General features: G+C 41.6%; 1 long non-coding RNA gene across 1 annotated transcript; it reads left to right on the top strand.

Annotated features, from left to right (window-relative positions):
* The first annotated feature begins 2,413 nt into the window (after positions 1 to 2,413).
* Positions 2,414 to 11,115, top strand: LOC149915694 (uncharacterized). The gene is made up of 3 exons (XR_016471655.1): positions 2,414 to 2,683; positions 5,365 to 5,568; positions 10,172 to 11,115. It is a non-coding gene; the product is annotated as an uncharacterized LOC149915694 (long non-coding RNA).
* Positions 11,116 to 11,437: the final 322 nt, after the last annotated feature.

The following is an 11,437-nucleotide window of genomic DNA, read 5'->3' on the forward strand; positions in this document are numbered from 1 at the left end:
TACATTCTCTACCAGACCTATGCCATTTCCTCCCACAAATACCACCCTTCTCCCAAATACGTGGCATTTCTTCCCACAAGTACTACTCGGCCATTCAAAAGAGGACATTTCCTCCCCAAAGAAGGAGACTTGCTCCCTGAAAAAACAGCCTTCTCCCCAAACAGATGAAGTTTTCTACCAGAAAAACAGCTTTTCTTAGATATGCTTCACGCTTCATCCACAAAATACTATATGACAATGCCAAAGGTGACTTTTTCCAACAAAAATACGATCTTTTCTCCCACAAATATCACCATTCTCCCAAACAGATGACATTTTCTACCACAAGTACTACTTCACACTCCACAGGATGAGACTTACCATCATACTTTTCTAGACTTCATATCACAGTTTCCTCCCAAATTAGATTGCCTTCCAGACATACCAGCATTCCCCGAAACAGAGGACATTTTCCCCCGGAAATACCATCTTTTCTCCCAGAAATGCCAGCTTTGTCAAAGATATATGAACTTTTCTTCCAAATCCATGATATTTTCTCCCAGAAATATCAGTTTCCTTCTTCTCCAAAAAATATAACACTCCAATACCCAATATCTCATTTTCAGCCAAAACTATCACATTTTCTGACAGAAAAACCAGCTTTCTTCCAAAAATATGACATTATCTCGACAAAATACCACCATTCTCCCACAGAGATGGCATTTCATCCCACAAGTACTACTTCACACTCCACACGATGATACTTTCCATCAAGAATAGGGCATTGGACCACAGAAATACCAGCTTTCTGCCTAAGAGATGACATTTTCTCCCAGAAATACCACTTTTCTCCCAGAAATACAGGAACTTTTCTGCCAGAAACACCATGCTCATCCTCTCCAGATGTTGTTTTCACCCCAAACACTAGGACCTTTCCTCTCACTACTCCCTGCTTTTTCAAAACTAGATGGTCTTCTCTCCCAGAAATACTAGCATTTTCTGAAAGAAAAGAATGCTGAAAAATCTCTTCAAGTTATTCTTCCAGCTAAGGGTAACGTGATACACTCCTGACACAGTACCGTAGGAAGATCTTACCATAAACTGGGAATTTTGGCAGACTTGTGAGCAAGTGTTTCAGACAATCAGTTTGACTGCCTGCCATGAACCACGAATCATCTCTTTAGGAGGCTACAGCAGGGCTTCTCCTGAATAACAAATCTCTGAGGCTTTGACAAGGAGGCCTGGTGGGAGATTTGGAAAATCCAGTAGATGGTCCATGGGTCTGATGCCCTAGCTGGCCACATCTCAGGGATTCTTATTACTGGACTTGTCCTTGCTGGGTTCCACTGAGCGCCCACCTTTCTGGGAGGTATGAGGTGCGCTCCTGAGCACCTCTGTCCATGGAGCTGCACCTGGAGGGGATGCCATAGAATCATTAAGGTTGGAAAAGACCTCTAAAATCATCTCGTCCAACCATCAGTCCATCACCACCCTGCCCACTAACCACATCCTTCATGCCCTCCAGCACTCCATGCTGTGGGCTGATGCTCCGAGAGCAGAGGTGACGGCATTCACTTCAGAACCTCATCCCTCACCCAACCCAAAGCACCTCACCACCCAATTCTGGGGATACGCTCTGTGCGGGGTGGCAGATGAAGAACCTGGTCTTTAAGGACCACGGTGCCCTAAACTCGGTGGCCATGCCTGTGTGGATGTTTTTGAGGTTCATATCCTCATGTGGGAAGTGCTGGGCTGGCCATTAGCAACCAATGGCACACCGCATCCAGCAGACTCCACAGGGTTTTCTCATTTAAACAACCATTGTAGCACTCCAGGAAAATGGGAGCTGGGATGGAGCATCCATTACGGTAGAGCTGCACCGTGCTGCGATGCATCTGACACGCAGTGCATCTGGAAGCAGCTTTATTTTTCACCCACGTTTTTAATTCCCGTGAGCAGAGCAGGAAGCACAGCCCCGCAGGCTCCAGCAGCACAATCTGCAAGCCGAGATTACAGCTTTGTGAGTGCGGGAGATATTTCCATCCTCCTGATGGCTGAGCCGAGAGGGAAAAAGGGGAGGGGAACAAAAAACGTCCATCTATGAGGCGAAAGCTCCCGAACGAGGAGCCCCGGGCACAATCCCGCGGCACCAACCCCGGCCCGCAGCGGGGCCTCACCCGGCCACCGGCCACCGGCCACCGGCCACCGGCCTCAGCGGCCACCGGCCTCAGCGGCCACCGGCCTCAGCGGCCACCGGCCTCAGCCCCGCGCCCGTTGCTCGGCAGCTGCGAGCCAACCGAGCCTGCCGGGAAGGTAGAGGGGCAGCACCACGGATAGCTCTTATTGGTCGAAGGAGGTGAGGGCGGAGCTCGAGGACGGCCGTCTTCTTCGCTATTGGCGGAGAGAGCCGTCAGTGCGGGGCGGGGGGCGGGGCCTCGCGGCTAGCGGGGTCGCGTTGAACTCCGCGTTAGGGCGGGGGAACGGAGCGAGGGGGCGGCGGCGGTCGAGGGTAAGCGAGCCGCCGGCTGCGAGGAGAGCGGCGCGAGGTAGGGAGCGGCGCGGGGGCCGTCCTCACCTGTCACCGGGCGCTCAGCCCTCCCTCCTCGCGGCCCCCGGGCTCCGGCCGCGGGCGCGGTCCCTCGCGGTAGCGGCCGGGCTGGGGCTGTGCTTTCGTCTAAGGGGACCCTCGTCCGGCTGCCCTCAGGTAGGTGGGAGGGGGGCGGAGAGGGCAGACCCCGGGAAGGCCGCCTCTGGGCGCGAGGGCTCCCCGCCGCCGTCGCTGCGGCTAGGCGGCACCCCGGAGTGGCGCTGCGCGAGGGGGGGAGCGGCTGGGGGCTGCGGCTGGGGGCTGCGGCTGGGGGCCGCCTCCGTGCGCGGGACGGGGGGAGTTGCGAGGGCAGAGCCGCGCGACTTCTTATTCGTATAGCCGCGCTTCTTTTCACAGCAACGTGAATAGCTGTAAAACACATAATTCTACCTAAATTAAGTTGTTTAAATTGGAGATAAACAGATGTCTTAGACCTGCTTCTCTTATAAGAAATCTCCCTGTAAGTAAGTCGGCACGCGTGTTGTACCCTGATGAGCATTTTGATCCTGGAACCCTTTTATAGATGAAGTTGATGTATTTCTTCAAATTCTTTTTAATATCAAAAATGGCAGAATGTTACAGCTAAAGGGATCCATAGCACTTTCACTTAACTAGCGGCAGTGGATGCAAAGCCAACAATTTCTGCACAGGATTATTAGAAAAATGAGTAAGGAGTCATGCCTGTTTCCATTTGCCAGCAGTGTGACAAGCTTGTTTGCTGATGGCACACCCATCATCCTTTGTTTACTTTTATGGGTCTTAATCTGAATTAATTGGTCACAAAAGCCAGGAAATATTTAAATTCTCGTTATTCTTTAGAAACAGAGAGAGTTATGTATGTATATACTACAGTATATAGTATGTACGCATGCATGCATACATGTTTTTATATATACGCTATACTTATGCTTTCATACATATTTTATACGTATATACATACATACATGTATGCATGGCTTTGCAGGTTTTTGCAGGGAAATTACATCATTTTCAAAAGAAGCAAGGATGTCAAAATAAAAATATCTCATGAAGATAGACTACAATGAACCCCTACAACAACTCAGTATGATGTCCCAGAAAGCTGACACAGATGAAAAAATGTTTGAAACCTGGCAGTTACTCAAAGAAACTGCTTCAAGATTGTGAATGAACTGTCTGCGAACTTACTCACCTACTACGTTTTTTTAAAAAGATGTTTGTAGGTGCCAGTGTTACTTTGTAGAACTGGTATTTTGATGCCTGCATTAAAACAAGAAGTGCTGGGGCACAGAGACTTTGAACACATCTGCTAAACCTGTCAGTTTTGCTCTGTCTGAAGGAGGAAACTGTACAATTGTTTCATTTCTGACTCATTCTCTGATGTATGAAATGGGATTTGATGTAGCTAAAAGCTCATATGATATTTTGCTTTCATGCACGCTTGACTTTAATAACACAAAATGGAGATTTTGTCTCTCTTCAGTGTTCTATTAAAAAAGCAAGTCCATTTAAACCAAGTAAAAGCAGTCAGGGGAAATATCTCCCTTATTTTTAAACAAGCAAACTTAAGAGAAAATGTAATGAAATGTATCTTAAAAAGCATTGGCAAAACAAAAATAAGCCACTTAATGAGCTGGCTTGTTGAGGGGCTTGTAACTCTGTAATGAAACAATTTGTAGGTTGTCAATTAAAAGCTCAGATCTTTCTAAAAAAGCCCATAACTTATGTTAAATGTCAAAAGTATCCCAAACAAAATTAAAAACTGTTTTTACAATAGAAGTTGTCAGGCTCTTCTCCATCCCAACTTCAATGATAGATGACGGGAAAATACCTATGTGTTTCCTAGGAAAATAAACCTTTCAGCTGTTATTGAGGTCAGACAGAAGATGTCATGAAAGCTCTTTTTGCTGATTTGTATCTTTGTTTATTCATACAAAGCGGCTTCCTCCAATTTGCAGACATCAGAGACTAAGCAGATAGGCATGAAGACACAAGATCAGTGAAGCACTTCATAGAAATGTTTCATTTTTAAAATCTATGCTTCTAACTAAGCCAGAATGGTACTACAGCTGAGAAAATGCAGCAGTCTTTTCTATTAAGTATCACTTAGATTGTCTGCTTAGTCACCACAGATTTAACCTGTACTAATGTCTTTGTGCATTCCTGGTCATGTGATAGTCAAGACCAAAAAGAAGAAAGAAAAACCCTTCAGTTACAGCTTTTCTCCATATTTTTCTGCCTTGTTGTTCCTTTTGAAAGATAGTTTTTCATTGTCTCTGTTTTCAATAGTCCTATTTGATTACTTTCATGATAAGCCTTAAACCACTTTGCACAGTTTCCAGGTAAGTACTGTTCTTTTGTTTAGCACTGAAAGTCAATCTGTAGTGTGGAAATCATACATGCATGGTTGCTGAAGATAGCAGATATTGACCATTGTGCACAGACATTATTAACGCTGTGTGGGTGCTTCAGAATGGGCACCAATAGCAGGCGTATGCTATAGGGTTTGGTTTGTTGTATCGTCTCAAATCTGAGAAAAAATAGGGCAGCAAGGACAACTTTTAAGAATAGATTTTTGGTAGTTTAGAGCATGTACTGGTAGTTCTTGCTTTGCTGGGACTATTGCGTGAGTAGAGATGCAGGTTGTGATAGCTTTGTACGTTAGCAGGGTACGGAAAGGCTTTAGAGGTCAGATGGGAGTGAATTTGGGACTTAAGAAACAATGCAGTTCTAGCACGTGAAACATGTCTCTATTCTGTGTGCACTAGGTGTGAAGAAAGCAGAAATATTCTGTATAAATATGGCTTGTTCTTTTTCAGTGTGTGTTTATGTCAACAAGCATGGAAATTCTGGGCCTCACCTGGATAAGAAAAAGGTTCAGGAGCTTCCAGATCACTTTGGACCAGGTCCTGTCAACGTGGTACTTCAACAAGCTGTACAAGCTTGTGTGGATTGTGCCTATCAATCCAAAACAGTCTTTGGATTTCTGAAATCTGGCCATCATGGAGGGGAAATGATAATTGGTATGTGAAGATGTTTCTAATTTTTTTGTTTCTTCACTTGTTTGTGAACCTAGGGTAGGGAGAAAGAACTGAAGTAACCTGCAGTGAGATTCTATCACTTTTGTAACTCCTTAAGCATAGTCAAGAATGTATGTTTGTGAACTACTTTATTAAGATAGTCCTGGTGGAGTATACTTTATATCACTGGGAGTCCAGGATTTTCTGAACAGTTCTTAAATCAGAGTCTAGCAATAGCAAAGTTGAATTACATGTACACTGTACAGTTAGGTTGTTGGTAATAAGCAGAGCTTGTGCATCTCAACAGCTGCAGCTATACAAGCTATACATTTGTCAAGTAAGCTCAGTATGAGTGGAGTATCAGCTTTATTAATTCAAGTCATTCTCATAATCTTATCCATACATAATGTTTGTGTTCTTAATACCTTAACCAAGTGAGTGAAAAGTTTCCAGCTAATCTGTTTAGCTTCCAGGCAAGTGATTCCACATGTTAAATTTGCTGCTTCCTCCTTTCTCCCATTCCCTGGTCTCTTAGGTCAGTGTTCGTTCTCTTATGTCCTCTATTAAGGAATAGGTTTAGTTCTGCTACATATTAATGCCATGCCTACAGATAAATTATCCTTACATCTCAAACTGAATAGCTGCTGCTTGACGTTTTTTTTTTCCTTCTAGGCTAGGAAGTCTCTGTATGGCATGCCAGCAACGTTTTGTTGCAACGTTCTTAAAAGAAGAAATCTTTTACAGCGTGCAAGTTCTTTAAGATATGGTGATGCATTGGGGTTTAACCCAGCAGATCACTGAGCGTCACGTGGCTGTTCATTCACTGCCCCCATCTCAGTGAGATGGAGAGGAGAAATGAGGGAAAAAATGAGATAGAGAAAAAGAAAAGCATAATAATTATGGCATGTATATCTACGTATACACACAGATACTTGTAATCTAGATTTATAACAACGGATGCGCAAGCAATTGCTCATCTCCTCTTGAGGTCTTGAAACAGTAAACGTTCGGTGCAGAAAGTCTATACCAAATTAACTTGAAAAACTGATGCTTTCCAGCTTCAGGTGAGACAATTATTCATTGATCTTTTGTACATTTCAAGTGTGCAAAAACTCACCTCTGGAAGACTGATATTTGTAGATAAAATTGATATGGCTTACTGGGCTCTGTTAGTGGCTCTCAGATGTAGTAAATTTGATGTTGTTAATGATCTTCTGCATATGGAAGTTCTACTTCTGCTGAATTTACCTGTCATTAACAGCTTGCTGCATTGTGAAATCATTAAATAGCAGCCTTTAACATATTTAACTCTGGTTTTTGAAAAGCTGAACTTCCTAATTGGGACTCATACATGTATGAAGCCTTGGTGTCTGGTGCTGACTTGAGAATAAAACTTCAGTTATTACTTACAGGGCCTGCCTTACAGCATAAGATCACATGGCAGTGCCTTCTGCTTTCAGTATTTTACCAGTGCTGTGGTACAACTGGGTCTGGTTAATACCTGTTCAGATACAAGACAGAGTAAGGAAAATGTGTTTATTATTTCAGATCAGCCCTTTTTTACAAGGCATCGATTGGTTACTTGGTGGTGAATGTTGGGTTCTATTGCAGATGTGATGCCATCCATGCAGTAATGGATGGAAATACATTAAAGGAGCAGCATAACAATTTATTTCACAGGGCAAAGGTCAAGAGAGTGCTGATTCCATATTACAAATCTAACAAAACTGAAGTGGCAGAAGCATTCTTTGAAGGCTTAAGCAGATGAGGGATGTTCAGTTTTCTGTTACAAAACCTAAATCAGAGAGCATTGAAATCTGTTGAATTTTGGAATAGTTGAGAGTAAGAATGTGAATTCTGTTTGTAACAGAAAAAAACTTGTTCTCATTCCATCCCTCTACTACTCGCATCTGCTCCACATGTCGAAGTAGGAAAAGAGTCATTTGTTGCTCCGTTAATTGCAAAACTGTATTTGTCAGACACCAATTCTGAATCAGCTCTCATACCTGTTACCGTGCTTTCAATAACAAGACTGCAGTTGGGGTTGGTTTGTAGGGAGGCTAGATGAATTGAAAGGGAGTGGATTGGGATAGTATAGCTGCTGGACAGAAACACCTATTTTAAAAGATGATCATCCTATGAAGTATGCCAGTTTTCCCACCTTGTGTATGTGACCTGAGGAGCTATGTTAAGATAAGCTTAAGATAATGGCAGGACAAGGGGAAATGGCTTTAAGTTGAGGGAGGGAGGATTTAGGTTGAGTATCAGGGGAAGTTCTTTACAGAGTGAATGGTGAGGTGCTGGAACAGGCTGCCCAGAGAGGCTGTGGACACCCCTCTTCCTGGAGGTGTTCAAGGCCAGTTGGATGAGGTCCTGGGCAGCCTGGTCTAATATTTAATAGGGAGGTTGGTGGCCCTGCATATGGTGGAGGGGTTGGAGCTTCATGATCTTTGAGGGTCCCTTCCAACCCAAGCCATTCTATGATTTTCTGATTCTAAGCTCAAATGCTAGTGTCTTGGGAATCAAAGCAGAGTTTCTCTTTGCCATCCCTATTTACAGTTGCTTAACTAGGATCTGTAGTATCAGAAAGAAACCTGGGATATAATTGGAGTAAATGCAATTAAATTCTTCTGTAAAATAGTCAATTTAAAACCCTTTATGTCTTGAGCGATCATGGAAAGAGTGACATAAAATGATTATTTAACGGATGTATTTGGGATCTCTGCTTGATTACTATAAAAAGATTCCTTCATAAGACATTGTATGGAGTTGGCTGATATTTGCTGAAATACTCCTGTTGAAACTTTCTGGTGTGGAATATTGCTTCCAGTATTTCATCATACCTTTAAAAACTTACGAAGTTTCAATCTACAAGTTTTGGACTCCTTCATAGTGCTTTTCTGTAGCCATTTGAAGTATTACTTCTGCCTTTCAGTCTTGCACTGAGACTTCATTTGGTGGTCTCATTCTCTACTGATCTAATTTTCTCATTTGTTTCCTTTAATATTATAGTGCTTATCATTGATTGTGTCTGTTAGTACCTCTGAAATTCTATAGAAAGATGGCTATTGCTTTCCTTTTAGCAAGTTGCTGCAGCTACTTCAAGCCGACAAATAAAAGTTTGCTTTCTCCAAAAACCTCAGTAGCCACTGCTTTGCTTTTTTGATACAGATCAAACTAGAAAGTTTATCATTATTGTCTTGAGGATTGTGTACTTGAAAGAGAAGGGCTTGTGGACTTAAAAGCTTCTTTTTGCCACAAGTGTTGTGTTTAATAGAAGATGTTATGGTGGATTGCATGTCTTGCTTTACTGAATTCACTAAGTAGGGAACCGGTTCTCTGGGTGTCTTTGTTCCACTTTGGGATAATGTTGCCTGAAGATCATAACTGTGAAATACACCTGAAGTTCTTCACTAAACTCCAGTTTTATACAGACTTCAGGAGAGAGAACGTAATTGCTAATAGAACAAGTTAAACGTGCTTAAAAAGCTCTCTGTGTGTTTTTTGTTGCTGTTGTTTGTTTGTTTGTGGAAAATACTCTTCCTTTATTTAATTCTGGAATTTTCCCAAGAAATTATTGGAAGTTGTCATATAAGAAGAGTAATAAAGACCATATTCTAGGAACTTGTTTCACAGATTGTACCAGTTACCCCCAAGAATATGCTGCTCCACTAGCATATGTTTTATAACTTTCATAGAGTAATTTTCAAGATGGTAATGTGGAGTTTACACTTCTGTGAACCTGTTAGCTATATTTTCCAGCTCTTAAGTCTCTTGCCAAAGCAGCATTTGTTTCATGCAGATTTTTGCATCAGGCTTCCAACTTCTTCCTCAGGCTAGATGTTGGCCTAGTGCAAGTGGAGCTGAGAACATACAATGATGAGAGAATGGAGTGGTGTTCCCACTGATGTTTAACGACTCGTAGTTGCAGCATTGTGATCAGACTGTATTGTGTTAGTGTGCATGTGAGTCTAGGATTTACAGCCTTCTGCAGCTCTGCATGTAGTCTCTTCAGTTTTTTGTGATGGCTATTGTCTCCGAACATATGGAGATCTACAGATGATAATTGTCCTCTTGCATATGAAGTTAGAGACTCCCTCTACTGTGTAGAACAAATTAAACATTTGCTAGTTAACATGAGAGGCTTTTTTATGTTAAAAAATTCTTTTTATATTTATAAAAAATAGAAACATAATGCACTCCTAAACAAATTCTCAGAAGATAACCATTAAGAAAGATAATGAAAATGCTTGACTGAGATTGCATATGTGTTAATGCTAATATCAGACAATGAAAAAAAAAAATCAAACCTTATGTCCACATCCTGCTCATAATATTTAACATATACAGCTGAGATGATTTATGGAAGACTGTCTCAAACTTGTCTATTAGACATTTTACTGGAAATTTTTTAATGTAGTAAAGGACCAGTGATTACTTGAGAATGACTATTCTTCAGTAAGTCTTGTCTCACAGGAGACTTGTTAACAGGCTTGGAGCTTGTTATTATCTTCAAGAGAACATAGCAAGGAATTAAATAACAAAGCTACAAAGCCCATCGTTTTGAACATCGTTTTGAACAGATTGATGCTTTTGTTTTCTGTAGCAGAAACGTTACGTATAGAAGAAAACAGCACTTCCAAAGAGCATCGCTTTTCTGAGGACTCTATGGATTCTGCACTTAATTCAGTAAATCTGTCAAGCCCAGCCCGTCAAAATTCCACTGAATATCGTACTTCGGGGAGTGCAGCATATTACAGGAATTCCTTTCAGCCAGTGACTGCTACCTCAAATTCAGCCCCGATCCTGCGCCGGCTGTCATTGAGCTCTGCTGGGAACAGCAGTTACTATGAAGTCAGTAGGAATCGAATACAGAGGAGGATTGAAGGTATGCCTGAACTTTCCAAAGTATGTAACAGCTTTTATGAACATGCAAAGTCCGTGAGTTATGAACAAAACAAAAGCATTTAATTCCTTGCAAATGGAACTGTTTGGTATTACGGTTTGGTACATGAAAGAAAATAAAACATCCTTTATTTTAATATATGACAAAGAATGAATAATACTTACTTGCCACCAACCACTTCTCACTTCTGACACTCTACCAAACTGATGGATGTTCTACATAAAGCAACACTTTCCTTCTTCCCTTTTGATTTAGTAGATTTTTTTTTATTTTAATGTTTGTTTCAGTCTACATATTGAAATAGGTTTTACTGGGCACCTTTACTTCTCAAACTTTCTGCATTCAGGTTTGTAAAGAAAGGCAGACTTTTCTTCTCCAAGATCAGACAGACAGCACATTCTTTGGCCAAAAAAATTCTTGTTTCTTAACAATACTGACATTTTGCTCTGCCAAGCATTTAAAAGTGCATTCCTTTTAGAGACCTTCTCTTCGTTACAGTCTATATGTAACTGTGATACATATTTTCTCTGTATTTGGGAAAACCTAATAATAGATACAATTTACCACCAAAAATATTTGCAGTCATGACTTCATCATAGACTTTTTCCTACTTTTCCAGTACTTGTTTGATACTTTCTTTTTCTAGTAAGCAAAAATTCTAAGCCCTTGTCCTCCAGTAACTGTCTTTCATTTTCTGATACATTCAAAGATAACCTTTGGAGGCATGCCTTTTTCTGGGAAGCCAAGTTCTAACAGCAGAAAAAAATTTCAAAGGCTGTATGGAGAGCATCAACTACAATGGCAATAATATCACTGACCTTGCTAGAAGGAAGAAATTGGAACCTTCTAATGTGGTAAGAACATAACTTTATCATCATCTAAACTTCTGCTTCTCCTTCTAAGGAAAGTTTGTGAGTGTGTGTGACAGATGTTCTGAAATCATATAATATATAAAACAAAGTTTGT

This window comes from Phasianus colchicus, chromosome 16 (genome assembly GCF_987193195.1).
Source record: "Phasianus colchicus chromosome 16, bPhaCol1.hap1.1, whole genome shotgun sequence".
NCBI classification, from domain to species: domain Eukaryota; kingdom Metazoa; phylum Chordata; class Aves; order Galliformes; family Phasianidae; genus Phasianus; species Phasianus colchicus.